General features: G+C 49.9%; 1 pseudogene across 1 annotated transcript in view; it reads right to left on the bottom strand.

The window, feature by feature from the left end:
• LOC147022388 (uncharacterized) overlaps window positions 1-23,594 on the bottom strand; it is a 35,782-nt pseudogene that overhangs the window by 771 nt on the left and 11,417 nt on the right. The window contains exons 3-5 of the transcript XR_015061222.1: window positions 1,131-1,510; window positions 838-1,035; window positions 12-43 (exon numbers count right to left, since the gene is read on the bottom strand). The product of XR_015061222.1 is annotated as an uncharacterized LOC147022388 (transcript). The remainder of the gene's footprint in view (window positions 1-11; window positions 44-837; window positions 1,036-1,130; window positions 1,511-23,594) is intronic.

Below are 23,594 nucleotides of genomic sequence, written 5' to 3'. Positions count from 1 at the left end.
GGATAACTTACATCGTCCTGGGGTTTGCTCCGCTCTGTTGAATCTGAGGAGGAAAATAGAAAAGAGTTCAGTTCACCATCAGCAAATGTTTATCAACATACTATATCAGTGACATGATATAACTCCTCTCTCACACTTGAAACACAATGTCTTCTGTGCTTGTAAAATATCCAGGATTTCCTGTTTGGTATTTCCACCTGAGCAGGTAGGTCATGATGTTATGATCCTAGGTTCAAATCCAACATGATTTGATTTCCTATAATTTATCTGCACAACTGTCTTCAATGTGTCTGTGTTTGATGTAACATGTAAAGGCTCATCAGTGCTGACAAATCAAAATCTCTCTGTGCTCCTCTCAATTTGTCCATCCCTCCATCCATTGGGACCATACTCTCTGCAGAGCATTGGTGTTGCCTCAGCAGACTCCTTGGCTGTTGAGTACAATCTGGACAGGTCACTACTCCGACACAGGATACCAGCAAGCTGGCACTCATTTTGCCAACATCAGAAGGATGACAGGCAGAGTCAACCCCACCTGGTATTAATTCAACAGCCAAGTGGGATTTAAACTCAGGATCCTAGGATCCTGACTAGAACCCCAAGCCCACCACCTGAACCATTAAGCCAACACAAGACATGTTCCTCTCAATCACTGCACACACCCTCTTCTGCACCGCTCAAACTGCATATTCTTCACCTGCTCACCTGATGAGGCTTTGATCTGTACAGCCATCAGACACTTTCCAATTGTGATACTCATTTAATCATATAAAGGGCAGTTAATTAATGGATCCCAGGATAGTGAAGTGTTAAAAAGTGTAACAATTGCTAACTTGCCTCGTTGCAATTGGATGATCTTCACCAAAAGGTAGATGCAGAAGAAGAAGAAAAATGCCATGATCCCAGAGACGCACAGGAAAGGAATAAAGTAGAATTGATAGTCATTCATTTTGGTCAGGTTTGTACTGGGCGAGACAGTTGAACAGGTGGAGGATGTTGTTTGGTTTGAATTTGAATACTTGGAATCATCTTGGCCTGAAAATAACAACGGGATGTAAATAAAATTCCAAATGGGGTGAAAAATTAATGTCCTAGTGGAAAAAGGACGATGCGCTTGATCTGTGACCCACCTGTTTGTATATTCACCCAGAACTTGCTTGTTATGTTCTCTTTTCCTGATTCCATTCTAATCTTGCATTCGTACATTCCAGTATCTTCTGCGGCCACGTGATGCATCACCAAGGAGAAGTTTCTGGTTTGTTTCCTGCACCATCTCACCACCTGTCCTACTCTCACCTCAATTACCCGAACATGATCCCTAAATCCCCCCACAATGTCCCACTCCGTCCATCCTCACTCCAGCGAAGCAAGTTCATTCTCAAACACCACCACGCTGACTCCAGCTTGTCAGTGCCATCGGCGGCGACACAAGGCAGCACGACAGAAGAGTTCTCCATCACCGACAGACTTATCCTCTGGTTATCTCCTGCACTCTCCATCACTGAACAATCTGTGAGAGAAGAAAAGAGATTTATTATCAAACCTTCTTAGAAATGTATTGTGAATGCTTCCTGAGATGCACAGCATATAAACCTCACATAAAATCAGGAGAATGTCCATAACTGTACAGTCCTTATGGGATCCCTGTGATGCTGTTCTCTTTCCAAAATGTTCAGACGAATTTAATAATAAAATGTAAAGAATTCTGTAGGATTCATGTGGGAAATTTTAGTTTGAGTTGATACACATGCTGGTTGTGCTGTGTTGGCAGATAATTATTGTCCATGTCGAAAATTTGTCCACCGGTCATGAAATACATTTTAGTGTGAACCTTCATGTGGCGCGTACACAACCCACACTTGGTTTGTGTAAAATTCCAACTTGACGGATAATAATGTTTGAAACGAGCCTCGTATGGCATCAAAAACAGATCACTGAAGTTTTCGGTGTCATATACTTTTATTCTTTGGTATCGGCTCAATGAGTGGCACCACTGATGGGGTTGGATTACAGCAACCGAGGAAGAAGAAGAAGAAGAAGAAGAGGAGGAGGAGGCATTATAAAAATTAATTACGAGTTGTTAGGGTTAGCAAGCTGTGATCATGTGGAGGTTTCAATTTGATTGGTGGAATGAAATGGTTATTAAAGTGGACTTTATCACTGAAAAAAATCTTTTATCGAATGGTGGTACTTCTGTTTTTAAGAGAAAAATGGAAAAGTACGAGAATATATTTCTGCTTGGTCTAATCGAATGTACACTCTTGTTACCCTGGCCAGAGGAGAGGGTATTGCGTTTGGGTCCGTTTGTTACAAGCAAAAATCGAAGATTTTTCAAGTATATTAGTTGGTTGTGTGCATTATTCTGTTTGTTTGTTTATTGGTTTGTCTGTATGTCAATCGCCTGCAGGTCACATTTTTAAACTGATCTTCACGAAATGGAGGAGTTGGTTGTAAGCAATAATCCTATTGATTTTGCGGTCAAAAGGTCAACATAGAGTTTTGACAAAAGGTCAACAACTTTGTCAACTTTCTAAAATCATTAATTTTCATCCCATTGAGTTGAAATTTGAACAGGATTTACAGATCAGATCACTGAATTCAACCACCAATTACTTTTGAGATAAACTTAGGCCAAAAGATCAACAAGGGCCAGATTCCTAAAATCATCAATTTTCATCTGAATTACTTGAAATTTGAAGAAGATTCATATATCTGGTCATTGAATTCAACCACCAACTATTTTTATGGTCAGATTTGTTTTGGGAATTTCGTAAGTATTGTGCTCTGCATGACGTCTTTCTTGTATATTTGTTTGTCTGCACAGAATGTGAGTATGCTATGAATTTCATTTGACCCTGAAGAACCCCAAGACCCTAAAATGCCCATAAAACCACCGTAGTTGGTTTTATTGAAATTCGGTAATCCGTTCTCAAGTTATAATATGACAAACAAACAAATAAAAAACACACAGACAGACACGGCTCCTTTTATAATACAGATGCGTTTTGTGTTCAATTTAACATCATGTTAACACTTGTTTCTATTATGTGTTTAGTGTTTAATTTAACAGAATGTTAACACTTGTTTCTATTATGTGTTTAGTGTTTAATTTAACAGAATGTTAACACTTGTTTCTATGATGTGTTTAGTGTTTAATTTAACAGCATGTTAACACTTGTTGTTTGTGTTTCGTGTTTAATTTAACAGCATGTTAACACTTGTTTATATAATGTGTTTAGTGTTAAATTTATCAGCATGTTAACACTTGTTTATAGTATCTTTCGTGTTAACATTAACAGCATGTTAACACTTGTTTATAGTATGTGTTTAGTGTTTAATTTAACATCATGTTACGAATTTGGAATTCGATTGCACACAACATACAGGTTCCTTTAGTCAGCTATGTCAATAAGAGCTTGTTCCCTAGATAGCTCACCTTTCATTTTTTAAATGTTCAGAAATCGATTGGATGCACTGCGGATCGATTTAATAGTTAGGGAACGAACAATGGAGTCATCCCTCCCCCTCTTCTGCGAAGAGGAAGAACCACCCTGCCGTCCCGTGACTCATGATGTCGACAATTCCCTCCCACCCGTGGCTGAGCGGGGGATGGAGCACGAGGGCATGAGTCATGAGTCACGCCGGGAGCGGGGGAAGGGCGGGAGAAGGATAAGTGGAGATCTTTTCTTTTGTTCATGGCGAGAGTTGGAGAAGGGAGTTGAGGGGATTCGGTCAGCAGACCATCAGGTCCTGCTTGGCTTGCGTTAGGGTTGAGGCCTTCGGAAGCTTTTTGCTTCGGCTGGCTCAGTGAGCTTCGGCTGAGGCCTGGCAGGGGAGGAGGCTTTTTGGAGGCTTTTTGCTTTGGTGGTTCAGTGAGCTTCGGCTTCTGTTTGGCTCGGGAGAGCTTTTTGCTTCGACTGCTCTGCTCGGAAGAGAGTTGAGCTGGTCGCTCGGCTCGAGCTGCGAGTGGTGGCTTCTTCTTCTTGGTTCGTGGAGCTCTTTGTTCTCCATTATGGTTCCCGGCTTGGTGCGACTCGTCGACCTTTTCTTGGAGGTGGTTCCTTGGGGGAAGCGGCGCATCGACGGGAAGGATCGGCGCCTCGTCTCACCAGCACGTGTTGAGAAGCGCGGGAGGATTCACGGGAGCTCGGGAAGGATCGCAGCTCACGGCGATTGGATCCAGCTCACTCTCGCTGGAGCCCGGGTCCGAACAACTTGAAGACCACACGAGGTGGAGAGGTTCGAGATAGGTTCTGAGTTTCAGCTCACCTGTCCTTCGAGCTGGAGCTCGTTATTAAAGGCCTCTGCCATGTGTGTACGTGTGTCCATGGGCCCGTCTCATAAATAGGAACTGCTGTAAAGTGCAAGTGACTGCACATAATAAGTGGACGGTTGTACTTCTTTTGTAGTGCTTTTGTTTCTTGTATAATTGCATACGTGTTTTGCCTTGTTTAATTGCATACGTGTTTCATTATAATAAATGTCCTTGTGTAAATGTAAACCTGCTCGTTTCGTCCATTCCCTCATTGACTGAACATTTCGTGTGTTGGGAGTTAGAAAGCCGTTGGTTTGCCGTAATAGGGGGACATTTGGACCGACGGTTCTCGGCGATTACGCCTCTCGGAATCGCGCATGGACAGGCTCGCCTCGGCGGTTTGTTCCGTACGAGTTCCGTCGAGGGTGGAATACCCCGGTAGATGGATCACGTGGGTATTTAGGTACATTGAAGATTGGAAATCGACCCTACCCCACGTGATCTGCCAATTGGTGTATTTCGGTTCTTGTACAAGGACCCGTCGCTCAGAGTTATCTGGGCGGCGATCTATATTCCGGGAGATCGGTCGGGCCGACTCAACTTGCGGCTCCGTCCAGAGCGATCGGTTGGCCGCCGACCCCCGGCCTGTAACAACTGGTAGTCAGGAGTGGGGTGTGAACCCATCCACCTCCGTAAATTTGTAGGTTCGAATCTGTAACAATTGGTTGCCAGGAGTGCGATTCGGCCCCCTCCAGCTCCGTAGCAAAATTCACGGAGTCGGATCAGGGGTATACGGAGCAAACCCCCCCCCGCCCACCGTGTCCCCAAATTACGAGCGTTATAAATTTTATTCCCAGCACGTAAAATGTTCAGCCAACAGGCCCGTCGCTAGGGGGGGCATTTGGGTGCAATGCCCCCCATGGCGCATCTGGTGCCCCCCCCCCACTTGTACGCCACCCATTTATGCCCTGTTGTACTCTGTGAACAACTTAGTGTTTAAGGACGAGCGCCCACTGTGAACTCCTTGCTGTTTAAGAGTTCACTTGTGTGAACTAAAACCCTTATTCCAGATGTTCAACGTGGTGAATAATAAAGCCTTCTTGGATAAACTGTTCTTTAATAAAATCCTTCTTTGAATAAGAATCAAGAGATAAGTCAAGTGTGCGCTTCCCAGCGCATCTCCAAATGCAATTGGCAAGACAATACAGTCCAAGACCACAAGATAAAAGATAATAACGCAAGCACCAACGCCAGCAGCCAAGACCTCGTGTCGAATGTCGATGTTGTGGGTGGTTATATATATATATATATATATATATATATATATATATATATATATATATATATATATATATATATATATATATATATATATATATATATATATATATATATATATATATATATATATATATATATCGTGGATCATTTAGTGTTAAGGAATAGCCAATCAGCGTCTTCGATATGGAGACTCGATTGAGCAGGTTACCTGATTGGTTGTAAGTAAGGTATAAATGTAATATCGTCATAATATGATTAAGGAAAAGACATAAATTTACATTATTAAAGATGAAGTGCACGTGCACCACGTGACCTTCACAACCCGTCAACCCTCCATCTTACAAAAGTAATTTTATAATAAAAATAAAAAAATATGTGTGTTTACAATCGTGCTTACATTTGAAATTATGCAGATAAAACCTGTTTGTGATGGATGCATCATTTAATAAATAAAACCGTCAACCGTCAAATCTCGCGAGTCGCGAGATTAGTGACGCGAGTCACGAGATTAGTGACGCGAGTCACGAGGGACCAATCACAGAGCACGAGCTCGCAGCAGGAGAAAAAGACGTGGATGATGGATAAACGAAAATGGCTCAGAAAAGGAAAAAATGCAAGCGACGAAAATGAAGAAGATGATGAAAGACATGTTGTGGGAGGAGTTGGAGGAGGAGGAAAAGACGATCATGTCGATGAAATACCGACAGAAGCTGGCCAACCCAGCAACGTCAGCCCTGCGGCTGTAGCCCCAGCACAGACAGCCGAGTTTCCACGCTCGGCGGCGGCCTCGGGATCGGGTGTGACTGTCAAGCCGCTTCCCGATGATCTTGGAGGTGAGTCCCCGGGTAGGACGGCATCAGGCGAAGACCCCCTCGGCGCCGGCCCAGCCAGTCCCGGCGATACAACGTCAGGTGCCGGCGAGACTACCGGTGGGGGTCCCGCAACGTTCGGCTCGGGGAGGTGTGGGGGGGGTGACGCTGAACAGCGATCATGCATCTGGTCCACGTGCCGCTTCCACACACCCCCACCATCAGTCCGCACCATGCAATTCGCCGGCCCCAGCACCACAGAGACCACCGCCGGCACCCATTTGGAACCGTGGAAATAATCGCGCACCATTACCCGCTGCCCCACCTCGAAGCTGCGCAGCCGCGTCGGACGCGACATTGCCCCACTCCCCTACCCTCCAGGTCGCAGCAAATCCAGCCTGGACCGCAAAGCCCGTCCATAGAGACGAATGGCAGGCGAATCACCCGTGACAGGATGAACTGCGTTCCTGTAATGGAGCAAAAAGACTTCGACTACCGTCTGCACAGGTGCAACACCCCCCCCCCCCTGCGCAAAGCCCGCTTCAACATCTTGACAAACGACTCAGCTTGGCCATTCGTCTCAGGATGATACGGTGCGGACCTTAGATGTCGAATACCATTCTGGCGCATAAACTCATCAAATACACCCGCGATGAACTGCGGACCATTATCAGAGACCAGGATCTCCGGCAACCCTTTATTAGCAAAGATCGTCCGCAGCTTCTCTACTGTAATGTTTGCTGAAGTATGCTGCATTACTACCACCTCCGGCCATTTAGAGAATGCATCAATCACAATCAAAAACATCTTGCCATTAACCGGTCCTGCAAAATCTACATGGACCCTCTGCCAAGCTCGGTCTGGCACAGGCCAGAGACCCGAAGCTCGACGCGGGTTATCAGCATCTGTCTGGCACGTGGCGCAACGCTTAACCAACTGCTCAATGTCTTTTTCCAACCCCGGCCACCACAACAGGCTACGAGCAAGACTCTTGGTCTTCACGATGCCCAGGTGACTGACATGCAGTTCTTCCAAACACCGCTGCCTGAACCTCGGTGGAATCACGGTCCTCATTCCCCACATTATGCACCGTTGGACCAACGACAGCTCCGCTGCGCGTGACGTGAAAGGTTGAAATGCCGGTGTCGAAGGCAGATCGCTCCAATTCCCCGTAGAAATCGCCTGGACGACACGGGCAAGTACCGGATCACGAGCCGACTCCACCGCAACCTGCCTGGCCGTGACCAGCCCGCTTTGGACCTGGTCCAGCGCGAACACATCGACCCGGTCGCCCAACTCAGACGCAGCTGGACCCTCCACACACGGCAAGCGTGAGAGCCCGTCGCAGTTAGCATGCTTCTCGGTGCTTCGGAACTGAATATCATAATCGTAAGCACCCAGAAACAGACACCACCGCTGTATTCGCGCGGCTGCTACCACCGGCACCCCGCGTTCGGGTCTCAGGATGAATTGAAGCGGTTTGTGATCCGTCTGTAAAGTGAAATGCCGCCCCAGCAGATATTGATGAAACCTCCGCACACCCCAGACGAGGCTGAGAGCCTCCTGCTCAATCTGGGCATATCCGCGCTCTGCTGTGGACAGGGTTCGGGATGCAAAACAAACAGGCCGCTCGGAACCATCGTCCATCCTGTGGGAGAGCACTGCCCCGATGCCATATGCAGAGCTGTCGCATGCCAATCGGAGCGGACGCGCAGGCTCGTAGTGCACGAGGACCGTATCCTCTGTGAGCAGCCGCTTGACGCGGTCGAACGACGCCTGGTGTGCAGGCCCCCAAGCCCAGCGCTCGTCCTTCTTGAGCAACCGCGTCAACGGCGCAAGTTGTGAGCTGAGCCCGCGCACGAACCTTTGGTAATACTGGGCCATGCCAATGAACGAGCGCAGCTGCGTCTTGTCGCGAGGCGGTGGCATGCGCTGAATCGCCTCCACCTTCCGAGGACCTTTCAACAGCCCCTCCGGCGTGATGATGTGCCCGAGGTATTCCAAGCGCTGCTTGAAGAACGCGCACTTGCCCCTGTTTAAGCGCAGGCCGCACGCTTCTAGCTTCGTCAGCACTCGGGCAATGTTCGCAAGATGCTCGTCCGCCGTTTTCCCCACAATGAGCACATCGTCCAGGTAGGTCTGAGTGGGCAGGCCAATGCAAACCTGATCCATAGCTTTCTGCCACAAAGCTGGGGCCGAAGCAATCCCAAAACAGAGTCGGGTATATCGATAGAGTCCTTGACACGTGTTGATTGTTAAAAGCTCGCTACTCCCGGGATCCATCGGCAGGTGAAAATATGCATCACGCAGGTCTAGCTTCGTGAAGTATCGACTCCCCGCCAATCGCGCATATATTTCATCGATTGACGGCAATGGATATTGCTCCACGCTGAGCCCCGGGTTAACTGTGGATTTGAAGTCCCCGCACAATCGGACGTCCCCATTCCGTTTCAGCACCGTGACAACCGGGGTGGCCCAATCCGAGCATGACACCCGTTCGATCACTCCACAGGCCTCTAGCCTATCCAGTTCACCCTTGACCTTGTCCCGCAGGGCATACGGCACCGGACGCGGTTTACAAAACCGAGGAACCACCCCCTCCTTCAAGAAGAGTTTCGCCTCCATGCCCTTGAGTTTTCCAAGGTTGTCTCCAAACAACCCTTGATGTCTTTGAAGAATCTCCTCCAACTGATCCTCCCACTGGCTCGGCACGGGTTGCACAAGGTGAACTGCGGCCCAGTCTAGCCTGATGCGGGTCATCCAATCTCGGCCGGGAAGAGACGGCCTCCTCCCCCGTACGACGTACACCCGAAGCGTGGCGACCTGGCCTTGGTACCGCACAGACACGTCTGCCATCCCGACTGGCGTTATCTTCTCGCGGGTGTACGTGAACAGCGCGAGGTTTGACCTGATAAGCTTCAAGCCGTTGAGTCTACGCGCGGTCTGTTCGCCGATGAGCGACACCGCTGCCCCCGTATCGACCTGGAACGTGATCGGCGTTTCGTTCACTTCGACTTCCACCATCATCGGGCGCGCTGTCGTCGGGCCAACTGAACACAGGCTCAACAACGGCCGCTGGTTCTGCCCCGAGTCGCGTCGCACATCGCCGTCCACGACTTTAATGGTGGCCGAAGCCCCACGGCACACACGCGCCAAATGACCCACCTTGTGACAATTCAAACACACGATGCCTTTATACGGGCATGCACGGCGCAGGTGTCGACCTCCACATCCCAAGCATGTCCGCGGGGTCACCCCGCCGCACGCGTGTCCGCGCGGCGACGTCCGACCCGCATCGAAGGTCGTGCGCGCGTTCCGGGGTGCTCGCGACCCCGCGTGGCCGGTGGTGGCTCGAACATCCCCGCGAGTCTGCTCAACCGCCATGTGTGCTTTCATTTTCTCCACAATGTCCCGAAACGCCAGCCCGCCATCCCGGGGCCTGTTCGGTGCCACTAAATCACCCAGCAGCCGATAATGCTCCGGCGAAAGCGAAGCGAGCAAGATCGACTTCTGCTTGCTCTCGTCGACCACATCGTTCGCGTGGAAATAGCATTCCAATTGTTCCGAAAACAATTCGAAGTCGTCCCCGTCGAAAACGGGCATAAGTCCGTATGCACCCATCCTCGTCAGCCAACTAGTGTGTACTAGGTGCGGTGGGACGCAAGAAGCACGCGGGCCACCATCTACTCCGCTTTATTGCGCGACCAGAAGCACAGTCTCACCACCCCTAGCGGGCGAGGCATGATATACGAAAACCCAATCACGTGACACAGCACAAGAGACCGAATCAAGTTGTTCCACAGCGGTACCCTGGCCATCTGTTGCAGAACAAGAGTCGCTCGTTTGTGTCCTCGTGGTACCAGACTAATGAATGGCTGGAATACAGTGTGCAGACAGATGCTGCATTCTGCTATCCATGTAGGAAGTTTACCACCGCACGCGGCCCAGTGGACTCTACTTTCACAGTGCGAGGCTCACGGAATTGGAAACATGCCGTGGAGAAAGGCAGGGGGTTTCACAAACACGCAACTTCAAAGGAACATTTAACTTGTGTTTTGAGGTGGAAGGAGAATGAGAGGCGCATCGATTGTGGTGAGTGAGGACTGCTTTAAATGCGGACCTTGTGGTATCTTCAGGCTGGGCGTATTTGCTGTTGATAGTTTAACGTGATGATCGCAGGTCATAGCCTACTGTATCTTATTTCAAAGTGCACTGATTCTGGTGCCAACCTCCCCCGTTTAGTTATTGTATCTCTGGTATATTAATTTTCTAATGCCAATTCTTCACAACACCTTGTATAAGTGCACCTGAATTGGTGCCAATTGTTTAATCATTGAATATTTGCATTGTGAATGTGCCAGTTTGTTGCGGCTCTCCTGCATTCGAATAATTTTAGTCCAAAAACATCGGAACATATTAAATCTAGCTGAGATCAATTTGGTTCTTATGCGACGGCAACCTCAGTATAGATGTTTCAATGCTGCATGAATACAATAGTATACCGGGTTATCAAAAATATTAAATATAATAATTGTGCCCCCCCCCATCCAGTTCATATGCCCCCCTTAATACTGAGCCCTGGCTACGGGCCTGCAGCCAAGGCGAGCAGGGGCAGGAGGGATTAGGAATGGATTTGGAAATGTTAGAATCTATGGCTCAGGATGAAATGACCATGCAGGACACTCCCATTATGCAGGTTAACTATTCCCCACAAATAAATGCAGAGTCCGCAATGTGCGCAGCGGCGGGGGCCACGGTGTATGACACCCCCCCCCCTCCCACCTCCGTCAAAATCCCTCCTCAGTCCCCATCAGATCCGCGCTCGGTAATGGTTGAAGCGACTGCCACCGGGCCTCCTGACATGGGCCAGCTATTAGAAATATTGCTGGCAAAAATGGATGAGAATGTGCAAACGCTGCGGGGTGAAATGCAGAGCATGGGGCGAGGCCTGCAGGCAGGCATAAAGGCAATTGCGTGCAGTGAAACGCGGACAACGGTGTGCAAAATGGCGGCACCACGTGGCAGCTCGACCGAACCGCCAAGGGGGAGTGTGGACTGTGTCGGCCCCCCGGTGGAGGACAAAACAATTCGGGAGACGCGTTGGGCGAGACTCATGCAGGTGACGGAAAAAGTGACGGTGACAGAGGGAAAAAATTAAATGAGGTGACTGAGACATGCAGGACGAGACACGTGGAGGTGACTGAGAAATGCACGGAGATGCAGGAGACAAAGGAAGGAACACCAGAGCCACGGGGAATAGAACAGGAAACAGAGACGAAAAGCCAGGAAGAAACGGAAATAATAAACGAGGTGACTGAGATAAAGCAAGTAGAGGAGAAACTCCAGGTAATTGACAAGCACACACAGGTAGGGATTGTGAGGGACAATGGGGTTGAGCTGGGGGAGTGTTTTGTGACCCGGTGCGAGCAGCAGGATGGCCTCCTTCAGGAACAAGGTGAGGGACTGTGCCCCCTTGAGGCGGATCGCGACGAGGAGAGTCCGGTCGAGCCTTGCGAGGTAAAGGGGGCGAGTGCTGTGAATGGGTGCACGCGGAGCTTGGGGGTTATGGAAACCCTGGGACCCCTTGAGGTGGTGCTAATTCTCAGCGTGGTTGTTCCGGTTTGTGTGGTGTCGAAATGTGTGTTTGCGAGTGTGCCGAAACGCGTGCTTTCCAGCACGCATGGTGTGGATGAAGCACCGTGTGTGGATGAAACACCGTGTGTGGATGAAGCACCGTGTGTGGATGAAACACCGTGTGTGGATGAAGCACCGTGTGTGGATGAAACCGTGTGTGGAAGAGACCCCATGTGTGAGTGGTGTGGTCAAGAGTGTGCCGGGGTGCGTGCTTCCCAGCACTCCGTGTGTGAATGAAGCACTGCGTGTCAGAGAGGCCGTGTGTGTGAGTGAAACGGTCTGTGTGGATGAAGCACCGTGTGTGAGTGAAACACCGTGTGTGAGTGTCCCCGCGTGTGTGAGTAATATAGTGTGCTTGGTGGCGAGTGTGCCGAAATGCGGGCCTTCCAGCACGCCGTGTGTAAAGGAAACACCGAGTGTGGAAGGAACAGAGTGTGCGAGGGAAACCGTGTGTGGTTTCGAAGTGTGTGAGAGAAACACCGAGGGTGGAAGGAACGGCGTGTGTGAGGGAGATGACAGTCGGAATGTGGGAGGACGCAACCACATCCCTGTGTCCGAGTGCCATGGTGGAGTGTGAGAGCGTCGTTGAACGGCGACGACGACGGGACCAGATGAAGGACAAGGGCCGAGTAGCGGCCGCAGCTATTTTGAGCACCGTGCCGGGTTTGCACAGCAGCGAGCGCGGGGTCCGTGCTGTGCTACGCACAAGGCCGCCACGTGCACGGCTGCGCAGGTGAAACCCGGTCCGGAAACGCCAGTGGTGGATGTTAGCCGATCCCGCAGACCAACAGAAGCTAGGCTGGTTTCGGAATTTGGACCGGATGGGTTCTCCACACGAGCGTGTTTGTAAAGCTCCGACGAGCAGAGCATATGTGTTCGCGTGGGGAACCCCTCGAAACGCGGGGCTTGCTTTGAGATGCGCAGAGTCACATCATGGCTGCACGTGTGTTTGGAATCCGGCAGAAGGGAATTCCTGCCGGATGGTACTGTCCAAGAGGGACGAGATGCACGGGGCGCAAGCAGCTGCCATGACGTCACGGAAAAAGAGTGCGGCTGTGAACTGCCGCGCTGGTGGTGTGCATTATGAAAAAAAAAAGAGTTGAGAAAAGCAAGCCTCGCTTCAGGTGAACAGGATTCCCAGGCAAGGGGTAGAAGACCCCCTTATTAGGGGGCACAGGAAGTACAAGTTAGGGGGGTGGGATAGCGATAGTTAGACCGGCTTCATGAGGACATGGGTTGTACCTCATGGAGCCCATGGAATGGATTAGTTAGAGGGATTTCAGTTTAGATTTAGGAAATGGGAATTGTTGGATTTTTGGAGACATGGACAGACCTGGAAATGTGTAGTGGAGACGTAGTTTAGCTACGTAGAGTAAATGGAACGTGCATGAGTTTTAAGGGATGACGAGGGAGCACGAGTTAGTCAGGGGATTTAGTTAGAAGGATGGCAGTGTGGAGTGTTGTTGTGAGTTGCGAAATGGAAAGTGTGTGAGGAATGAGTGTGGGACAGTGGGCCCAAGTGTGCGAGTGGAGCGAATGTGGTATGCATGGTGCGAATGACTGGTTGAGGGGAGGAGTGATTCCCACCCAAGAGACCCCGGGGTCAGTTTAATGTTAGCTAGTGGGTTATTCAAATTTACGAACAGGAGGTTGTTTTGTTGTTGGTGTCGAGAGAAGGCACGAAACCCGTTTGGAGGGGTGCAAGAGTTCATGGACCCGCTGGGAGCGTGGCTGTGGAAAGTTGAGTTTTGTTTCGTGGGCACCCCAGGCACCGGACTAGTCGGCTAGAGTAGGCCAAGGGCCCAAGAGGGGCCGGGATAGTGTAGTGGGCACGGGCGACGCGTCGGAAACGGGACCCGTAGCGCCAGAATGACACGGGGGCAGTGTAGTGGGCACGGGCGACCCTCGGAAAGGGACCTGGGGCATCAACACGCCACGTGGGCATCGAAGGGGGGCAATGCCAAAGAGGGCAACCCCCCGCGTTGTAGGGAGCAGCTAGGCTCGGAGGCAGCCTGCGGCCCTGGGGTGCCATGGTTAGAGTTCGGCAGAGGGGGAGTTCCTGCCAGTTGAGCCACGCTGCCCAGCCAGGAAATTGTGTGAGGGCACGTATGAAAATTTGAGGGCAAGGCCCAAACTTATAATGGACACTAACGCAGGCGACGGGAATCATGGTTTTTAGAACCGATAGTTTTAAAGTGTGAGGCGATTTTGGAAAGCCCCGGGGTAGTTGCAGGTTAATGAATGTTAGGGTAGATAGGTGATGTACCCCTTTGCACCATCCATCCCTTCGCTCGTTGTAGGCCGCTGGACTCACCTTGGTAGATCGCTGAACTCTGAGGAGGTCATTCTGAGGCTTAATTGGGCCTCAAGACAGAACGCTAGCTCTCCTTTATTCCCCTCCAGAGAGGGAACGTAGGGGTTGGGAGTAGGCTAGGTTGACAGGATAGGTTAGCCGGACAAGGACGATAAAGGGGGTTTGGGAGACAATTGTAAAAGGGAAATAAAAATAAAGAGGGGCTAAATTTTGTTGTTTTTGTGGCAAATTAAAGGAGCGGTTATGGACAGAGACAGGGAAAGGTGATAGAGTGGGGGGGGGGGGGAGACGGTAGGCTAGGTCTGAGCCCGCCTTCAAAGCGGCCGGCACCACCGCACACCCTCCAGACCTGATGGAACCACACCAGAGGCCGGCCAGCTTCACCTGCTGGGCTGTTGTGCTGCAGCTGCCTGTTCTGCATGGGCTTACCTTGCCATGCCTAGTTGCCTGCCTCTGCCATGACCCCATGCCTGCTAGCCCTTGTTTGCGTTTTCCCCTGTGTCCATCCATCACCATGCGTGCCAGGACCATCCAGTTTTGTGAGGACTGCCCTGCAGGCAGCCTGTGCATTCAGTCCATTTTTTGTGTTTTGCGACCATCTCCATCCATTCCACTGCACCAAAGACTTTGCTATGACTTTTGCCTTTCCCCTTTCACAGATTACAAGTCCTGGGCCATGGTTTAGTGTAAATTTATAAGTTGAGGTTAAGTTGAGTGAAGATTGTAAATACATGGAACCCCACCTGCATGTTTGTTTTAGCACCGGCAATTTTAGTTAAGTTGTCCAAATGAGTCTGTGAGAGTTTGTTTAGTTACGCAGCGCATTAGGTTATTTATTTTTGGGACATGTGTAAAGAAATGTCGCACTCAGGGATCCGAAGGTAGAACGTACTCGGGGAAAACTTACACATGCTGGTCACACGAAAATTTGACGACTCGGGACGAGTCTCTAAAAAGAGGAGGGGGTAGTGTTACGGATTTGGAATTCAATCGCACACAACATGTAGGTTCCCTCAGTCAGCTATGTCAATAAGTGCACGTTCCCTGGATAGCTCACCTTTCATTGTTTAAATGTTCAGAGATCGATTAGATGCGCTGCGGATCGATTTAATAGTTAGGGAACGAAACCATCGAGACGTCCCTCCCCCTCTTCTGCAGAGAGGAAGAAGAACCCTGCCATCCCGTGACATCAACAACTCCCTCCCACCCGTGGTTGAGCGGGGGAGGGGGTGGATCACGAGGGCATGAGTCGCGCCGGGTACGGGGGAGGGGCTGAAAAGGATAAAGAGGACATCTTTTCTTTGTTCAAGGAGAAGTTTGTAAAGAGTCCCGTGGGAGTCCCGTGGTAGGGCTGAGTTTGTGGGAGTCCCGTGGCAGAGTTCATGTGCTGAGTCCCGTGGGAGGAGTAAGCTTTTTGCTTCGGCAGTTTGGGGAGTCGGGAGGAAGCCAGAAGCCAAGGAGCTGCGTGGAAGTCCGGGAGTCGCGAAGGAGACGCGAGCTGGAGGCGCAGCCTTGCCTGCTGTGTCGCGCAAACCATGCGTTCGTGTGGAGAGAGCTCGACTGCCATACGGAAGGCCCGAGCTCGACCGTGGCTACGCTAGCTGCCGTGGGGAAGGAGCATCGCGGGTCGCCCAAGCGCGTTCGTGTGGAGAGAGCCGGAGAGAGCTCGCCTGCCACTCGATAGGCCCGAGCTCGACCACGGCTACGCTAGCTGCCGTGGGGAAGGAGCATCGCGGGGCGCCCAAGCGCATTCGTGTGGAGAGAGCCGGAGAGAGCTCATCTGCCACACTGAAGGCCCGAGCTCGACCGCGGCTATGCTAGCTGCTGTGGGGACGGGACGTCGCGGGTCGCCCAAGCCAGACACCACGAGGGTGCAGGTAACCTGCAACGGTCTCGTGGGACTCGTTCGGTCTGCCAAGTCCCACGCCATAAAGACCCAAGAGGTCCAGTCTGACCCCATTGCCTTTGATGGGGTCTTTTTCCTGCTTTTCTTTCAAATGAATGTTGTGCGCCGAGTCCCGTAAGTAAAACTGTGTAAGTGACTGTACATTAATAATTGCTTTTAGACGGTTGTAGTGCTTTTGTTGCTTGTATAATTGCATACGTGTTTTGCCTTATTTAATTGCATACGTGTTTCATTATAATAAATGTCCTTGTGTAAATGTAAACCTGCTCGTTTCGTCCATTCCCTCATTGACTGAACATTTCGTGTGTTGGGAGTTAGAAAGCTGTTGGTTTGCCGTAATAGGGGGACATTTGGACCGACGGTTCTTGGCGATTACGCCGCTCGGCATCGCGCACGGACAGGCTCGCCTCGGCGGTTTGTTCCGTTCGAGTTCCGTCGAGGGTGGAATACCCCGGTAGATGGATCACGTGGGTATTTAGGTACATTGAAGATTGGCAATCGACCCTTCCCCACGTGATCTGCCGATTGGCGTATTTCGGTTCTTGTACAAGGACCCGTCGCTCGGAGTTATCCGGGCGGCGATCTATATTCCGGGCGATCGGTCTGACCGAACTGACCATACTCTGTCAGGGTTAGGGTTAGGTTAGGGAGACCATACTCTGTTCCAGAGTGTCGAGTGCTGCTGAAGCAGTTTCTTCATAAGGGTCGATCATGCTTGGTGGTTTGCCATCCCTTTACCAGCAGTAGTCAGGGTAGTAATTTAGAACTTTTTCAGGGTGCTGGCAATAACTCATTTATCCTTCACTAAGGACACCATGGACTTCAACATTTCCCAACTAATGCTGGTAGACAGGATGTCCGTTTAACATCCATCCAAGGGATGGCACACACATTAATGAATCACCCTACCTGTGAAACACTGGTTAGGACATTTATACTTGTATAACTGTGTCACAGTTTAAATAACATTTATAACTGGGTTGTGGTTCAAACCCAGGCGAGACAGCTTAGATGCGAGTGTGCATACCTCCAGGCCATATTTCCAGCCAAATAAATAAATACAACTAGAATGGCACTCAGTTGACCACATACCTCAGTGAGGCTGAACAGTTTACGTTATGTATCCCATTTGATATGCTAGATCTGCATCCGGACCTTAAACAAAATCGAATCAGCTTGTTCTTCTCACCAAACCAACTCATCCACCTCGTTTTGTCAAAATCCATATAAAGTTTTTGAAGTATATCATTTTTGGCCCTATCTCTCAATGGTGAAAAATCATTAAAAAAATTATCGTATCTACATCCGGACTTTCAACAAAATCAAATCAATTTGTTCTTGTCACACACCCAATCTGTCCACCAAGTTCCGTCCGAAAAAGTCCGAACTTTTTGAGATATTTTGCTCACAGCAAAACAGATAGACACAGACAGGGGATAAAACAGTCTCCATCCACCTTCGGTGACAGAGGTAACAAATATGATCGATGCCAGAATCCATCCCAAATGTACCAAATCGGGAGATCACAAAATTGCCAAATTTAACTTTTTTCTCTCATCAATTTCAACAAAGAGCCGAGCACAATACTGCCTGGCAAGATGGCCTAGAGATATGCACACTCGTCTCTAAGATATCTAGCCTGAGTTTGAATCCTGACCCAGCTATAAATGACATCCCAGTGTTGTACAAATAGGGCGATTCATCAATGTGTGGGCCGTCCCTTGGATGGATGTAAAACTGGGTGTCTTATCTACTGGCACTAGTTGGTGGATGTTAAAGTTCCCACAATGCCCTTTACGAATAGTAGGAAAACCATTGCTGGCACCCTGACCAAATGAAAAATTCCTGCCCTAACCTCAGTTGAACGTCAGACCTGGCCAGCTGGTTCGTCAAACCCTTGAGCCAAACTTTCCCTGGCCAACCCCAAAAGAAAGTGGTAATAATTGTGGCCATTAAAGAAGAAGAAGAAGAAGAAGAAGAAGAAGAAGAAGAGTATAGTACAATAATGGCTGAAGCAATTACAATGTTTCTAATGAGAGTCAGATTACATCTGTGACTTGCTACAGGTACCATGTAAACCTGTACTAAGCTGTTCCATGGTCGCATTGTTGGTGAGTAAACCGTCTCCCCCACCAAGTTTCTTGGTGAAGAGAGTAGATGATATGGATACCCAGCAGGATAAAGAACAAAACCTGTCAAAGGTCAGAGGAGCTCCTCATGAGCCAATGGCCATCCATGTATTGTGCCCAACTGTGTCTGCGGACATCCTCCTGCAGTTGGGTTACTTCTTATGAGGAGGCTGGTGGCAGGATTTGCACTCCGGCCACCGTAAAACACTTCATTCCGCAAAACATTCCAAAAGCATTTTAAAAATCTGAAAACCCACTCCGTGGGAGTACGTCCTCTGCAGCTTCCCTTCGCAGAGCAACACACAGGATGACAGGATTGGGGCAAAGCCTTCGGGACCCCCAATCTTTGATGACAGAAGGGAAAACACGGGGTAACCTTCCCGGGTCAGATTGCGGTAGTGTGTGTCGGGGTGGTACTGAGGTGTCATCCACCAGACGGCGGTTTCCTTGGGTTAACCTGAGGCGGTCCCTTCGGGTGGGTGCCTGGAATGTCCTATCCCTAAAAGAGGATGATAACCTGTCTCTGTTATCATCTGAGGTCAAGCATTTGGACATCGGTATTCCAGCACTCTCTGAGGTTCAGAGACCGGATTGCGGTGAGATCATGGCGAGTGGTTACACCTACAATTGGTCTGGTTGCTCTGATGGTTACCATGCCCAAGGAGTTGCTGTAGCTGTGTCCAATAAGCTGACTCCAATGATAATTGGAGTAAAACTGGTCGTCGAGCGTATTGTGAGACTATCCGTCACTCCTTGCATGTCATTTCCCGGTCTCTACATGCTCCGACTGAGGCGAGTGATGTCACCATGAGGGACACATTCTATGGCACACTCGAGTCTGTGGTTGATCAGTGCCCCAGACGAGACACTCTTCCAGACTTGGGGGATTTCAATGCATCGACTGCAACTGATATGGAGAAGAGGGGGAGAAGGGGGGGGGGGAAGAAGAGAAATCCGTTCTCGATCACCAAGTAGAAGTCGTCATGCATCAAATAAAATGTCCTGATATGTGTGAGCGTGCCTTCGTCCGCTGCCAGTGTGCTGCCTTGCCGTGCACCCACTCACAAACAGGCTCGAACACCAATCGACGTCACGTCATCACCCCAGAACCAGGGTTGCCAAGAACAGGTCTCGGGCACAACCAGAATTAATGGTCCAAACGTCACCCACCATCAGGAGCCACCAGGAGCCACAACCGACAAACAGCTGTAAGGAGCTGTGAGACGCTGAGGCGCTGTGAGAAGCTGTAAGGTGCTGAAGCAGTGTGAGGCTGTCACCAGCGATCAAAGCTGCAAGGCTGCAAGGCCATCACCAACTGTCTCAAACTCAACTGTCGCCAGCTCATCAACTGTCTGACTGGAACTGACTGGTGCTGAAAATAGCCGTCACCCAGCTGTCACAAAACTCTCAGAGCTGTAAGAGGCCACAACCAGCTGTTAACCAACTGCCTGTCGTCAACTGACACAACGGTCCTCTCGTCCTTATCATCGGTGGCCAGTCTGGGCGGAACCTCAAGCAGACTTCAGCTAAATCCACCTTGCCTATTGGCGCATCGTTGCACGTGACAAACCACTGCCAGTCTCGCGATCATTCCTGGCTTATGATGCCATGCTTGTGGTGCTGGACGAATGGCAGAAAGCAGCAATTTGCCAGTCACTGAGCAAAAATGTGAAGTGCTCATAAAACGTCAACAACCATCCACAGAGCTACCAAACGTCAATGGAAAGAGGTGGGTGTCGAACGTCGATGGAAAGAGGTGGGTGTCGAACGTCGACGGAAGAGGTGGGTGTGGTAAATGATCCACAGCCATATTTGACTGTCAGAATAACTGCTCAGGAAAAGTCCCTGGTGTACTTAATCAAATGTGCTGTAAGTTCAAGGTGTAAATAAATCTGCCACCTCCAAGTCAATGTGGCTTGATGGAAAGGGGGTATACGAGACTCCGTTGGGCTATCAGCTATCTCACGTGCATGAACATGTCTGTCGTAAAGAGAAAAAGGCCATCCAATAAGAAAGGGAATCTATTATTTACCCTTCTCAACGCATCAAAGTTAGAATCCCACCAGACATGGGGATAGTTCTATCCTGGACATGCATTTAGGAAAATAACTATCTGAGGACCTAAATATTTGTATGCATTCGTCGGATCAAATTCTGAAATCCATAACACTATATCTCTCTCTCTCTCCCTCTCTCTCCCCCTCCCTCTCCCCCTCTCTCTCCCCCTCTCTCTCCCCCTCTCTCTCCCCCTCCCTCTCCCCCTCCTCTCTCTCTCTCTCTCTCTCTCTCTCTCTCTCTCTCTCTCTCTCTCTCTCTCTCTCTCTCTCTCTCTCAAAATGAAACGGATTCACTTTCCAAGGGGTTTGGTAACAAATTCAAGATGTGAATCATCCTCTACTCGAGTAAAGTCTTACTACATCAGAAATTAGACACATACTATAGAAGAAAAAAGAAAATGGCAGTGAACCAACAGTGTGTCCACATTTGAATATAACATAGAGAGGGTAATAAACAAACAGTAAAATCGATTTCCCACCCCTGCCCCCCCCCCCATTTTGTGAATAATATTGAGGCTCATGGAAGAGCTGGAACATATAATTGACGAGGATGTAACAGAACAAAAGTAACAGTAGAAAGAGAGAGAATGCGAAGATGGGATACACCAATAGCAGCATTGCGGGACAAAATAGAGGGAGATTTGGATAAATAAAATTTACATGGAAAATGAGGGGAAGGGGAGGACACAGGGGGGTGAACAAAATGGATACAAATGCACATTCTCAGAAAGGAAAAACTGCAAACTTGGAAAGAGCTACTCTTGAGCAGGGTAAATGGGGTAGAAGCGATCATGGTTGTGGAGGGGGAGATGATCTGAGATGATGGTGAACAGCTGTCTTGAAGTCCTGGTAAAAAGAATGAGATTGAAGAGCATGTGGAAGTTGGCCCCACAGGTGGGGGGAGAGGGGAGTGGAATGAAAGAGTGGAGGTGAGCAGTGATTCTTGATTTTGGGAATTTCACCAGAAGGGGTTCATTCGCACTGGCCTGCAGATACCTTTACAACTGCTTGTCGGATTGACAGGGATTTCAAAAGATCCCACTCCTCGACACCAAATGTTAGAAATCCGTCTCGAGGTGGATTATAGGGGGAGCTCCGATCATTGATTCCGCGATAGCGGTCCTGAAGCAGCCATACCACGGATAACTCTGCAGTGTGATGGGTTGCTAAGCAACCACAACCCCTCAGGTCAGGTTAGATCTGTGACCTGCTACAAGTACCATATAAACCTGTACTAATCTGTTCCATAGTCGGGTTGTCGGCGACTAAACCGTCTCCCCCACCAGGCTTTCTGGTGAGGAGGGTGTTTGGATATTGACACCCAGCAGGATTAAAAACAAAACCTGTCAAAGAGTGGAGGAGCTCCTTGTGAGCCAAGGCCATCCATATCTAGTGCCCAACTGTGTCTGCAGACGTCCTCCTGCAGTTGGGTTACTTTTTATTAGGTTGGTGGCAGGATTTGCACTCCGGCCACCGTAAAACCCTTCATTCTGCAAAACACAAAAACGCAAAAAAATCTGAAAACCCACTCCGTGGGAGTACCTCTTGTCCAGCTTCCCTTCGCAGGGCAGCTCACCGGATGATGCGATTGGGGCAAAACCTTCGGGACCCCCAATCTTTGATGAAAGGAGGGACACCACGGGGTAACATCCCTGGGTCAGATTGCGGGAGAGTGTGTCGGAGTGGTGCTGTGGTGTCGTCCACCAGACGGCAGTCTCCTTGGGTTAACCTGAGGCGGTCCCTTCGGGTGGGTGCCTGGAATGTCCTATCCCGAAGAGAGGATGATCACCTGTCTCTGTTATCATCTGAGCTCAAGCGTTTGGACATCGGTATTGCAGCACTCTCTGAGGTTCGGAGACCAGATTGCGGCGAGTTAATGGTGGGTGGTTACACCTACTATCGGTCTGGTCGCTCTGATGGTTACCATACTCAAGGAGTTGCTGTAGCTGTGTCCAATAAGCTGACCCAAATGATAATTGAGGTAACACCGGTCAACGAGCGTATTATGAGACTAAGGATTCCTCACTCCTTTTGTGTCATTTCCCTGGTCTCTGTCTATGCTCCGACTGAGGCGAGTGACCTCACCGTGAAGGACACATTCTACGCCATGCTCAAGTCTGTGGTTGATCATTGCCCCAGACGAGATACACTTCTAGTCTTGGGGAATTTCAATGCATCGACTGGAACTGATAGGGATGGTTATGAGACATGTGTTGGTCCCCAAGGGTCAGGAACTATGAACCAGAATAGCACTAAGTTCCTTGACTTTGCAAGAAGTCATGGACTTAGGTTGGCCGGTTCATGGTTTCAGCGCCCACAAGCTCATCGCTGGACTTGGTATTCCAACGCTGGCAGTGTGGCAAAGGAGATTGACCATGTCCTCATTGACGGTCGCTGGAGGATGATCCAGAACTGCAGGGTCTACCGGAGTGCTCAGTTCCTCAATACTGACCACAGGCTTGTTGTAGCAACTCTAAAGCTGCACCTTAAATCCTGGAGAATGGTACCATCCCAGCCGAGGCTGGATGTTGGCAAGCTCAAGGATGAGAGAGTAGCTGAGGAGTTTGCGAACAGGCTGAGTGGACATTTGGGGTGTCTGGGTGCTTTTGGGGGGGGGGGGTCCTGAAGAGTTGTGGAGTGCCTTCAAGACCACCGTCCTTGATGTTGCCGGTGGATGTCTTGGAACTCACTGCAGGGCAAAGAAGAATTTTGTCTCTCAAGCGACACTGGATTCCATTGGCCAGAGTCGCAGGGCCAGGCTGAATGGCAGAGCTGAGCTGTGTAGGGAGCTGAGGCGTAAAACTTTACGTGCACTAAGGGTGGACAAGGAGGCCTATGTGCGAGGAATCTGTGAGGGGTAGAGCATCACCTGTGGACAGGTGATTCTCGTCCCGCTTACAGGGGAATTCGCGCATTGCGTTCATCCAAGCCCATCCCTCGGAGCACTGCAGTTCGAGCAGAGAGTGGCGGGCTCTTGACAGAGGAGTCTGAAGTGAAGGCCCGCTGGGCTGGTTACTTTGAGCGGTTGTACCAGGCTGATCCCCCATCTGTCGAGTTGGACGCAAACGGTGTTACAATCCCTGTTACTGCCCTCCAATCAACTGTGGTCCACCTTCACTTGTGGAAACACGGGCTGCGGTGAACCGGTTGAAACGGGTTAAAGCTCCAGGGATCTGTGGCATCCATGCTGAACTTCTCAAGGCTGGTGG

This window comes from Eptatretus burgeri, chromosome 8 (genome assembly GCF_056783735.1).
Source record: "Eptatretus burgeri isolate ZD-2024b chromosome 8, Ebu_testis_v1, whole genome shotgun sequence".
NCBI lineage: Eukaryota > Metazoa > Chordata > Myxini > Myxiniformes > Myxinidae > Eptatretus > Eptatretus burgeri.
This window is presented reverse-complemented; position numbering and strand designations above follow the sequence as displayed.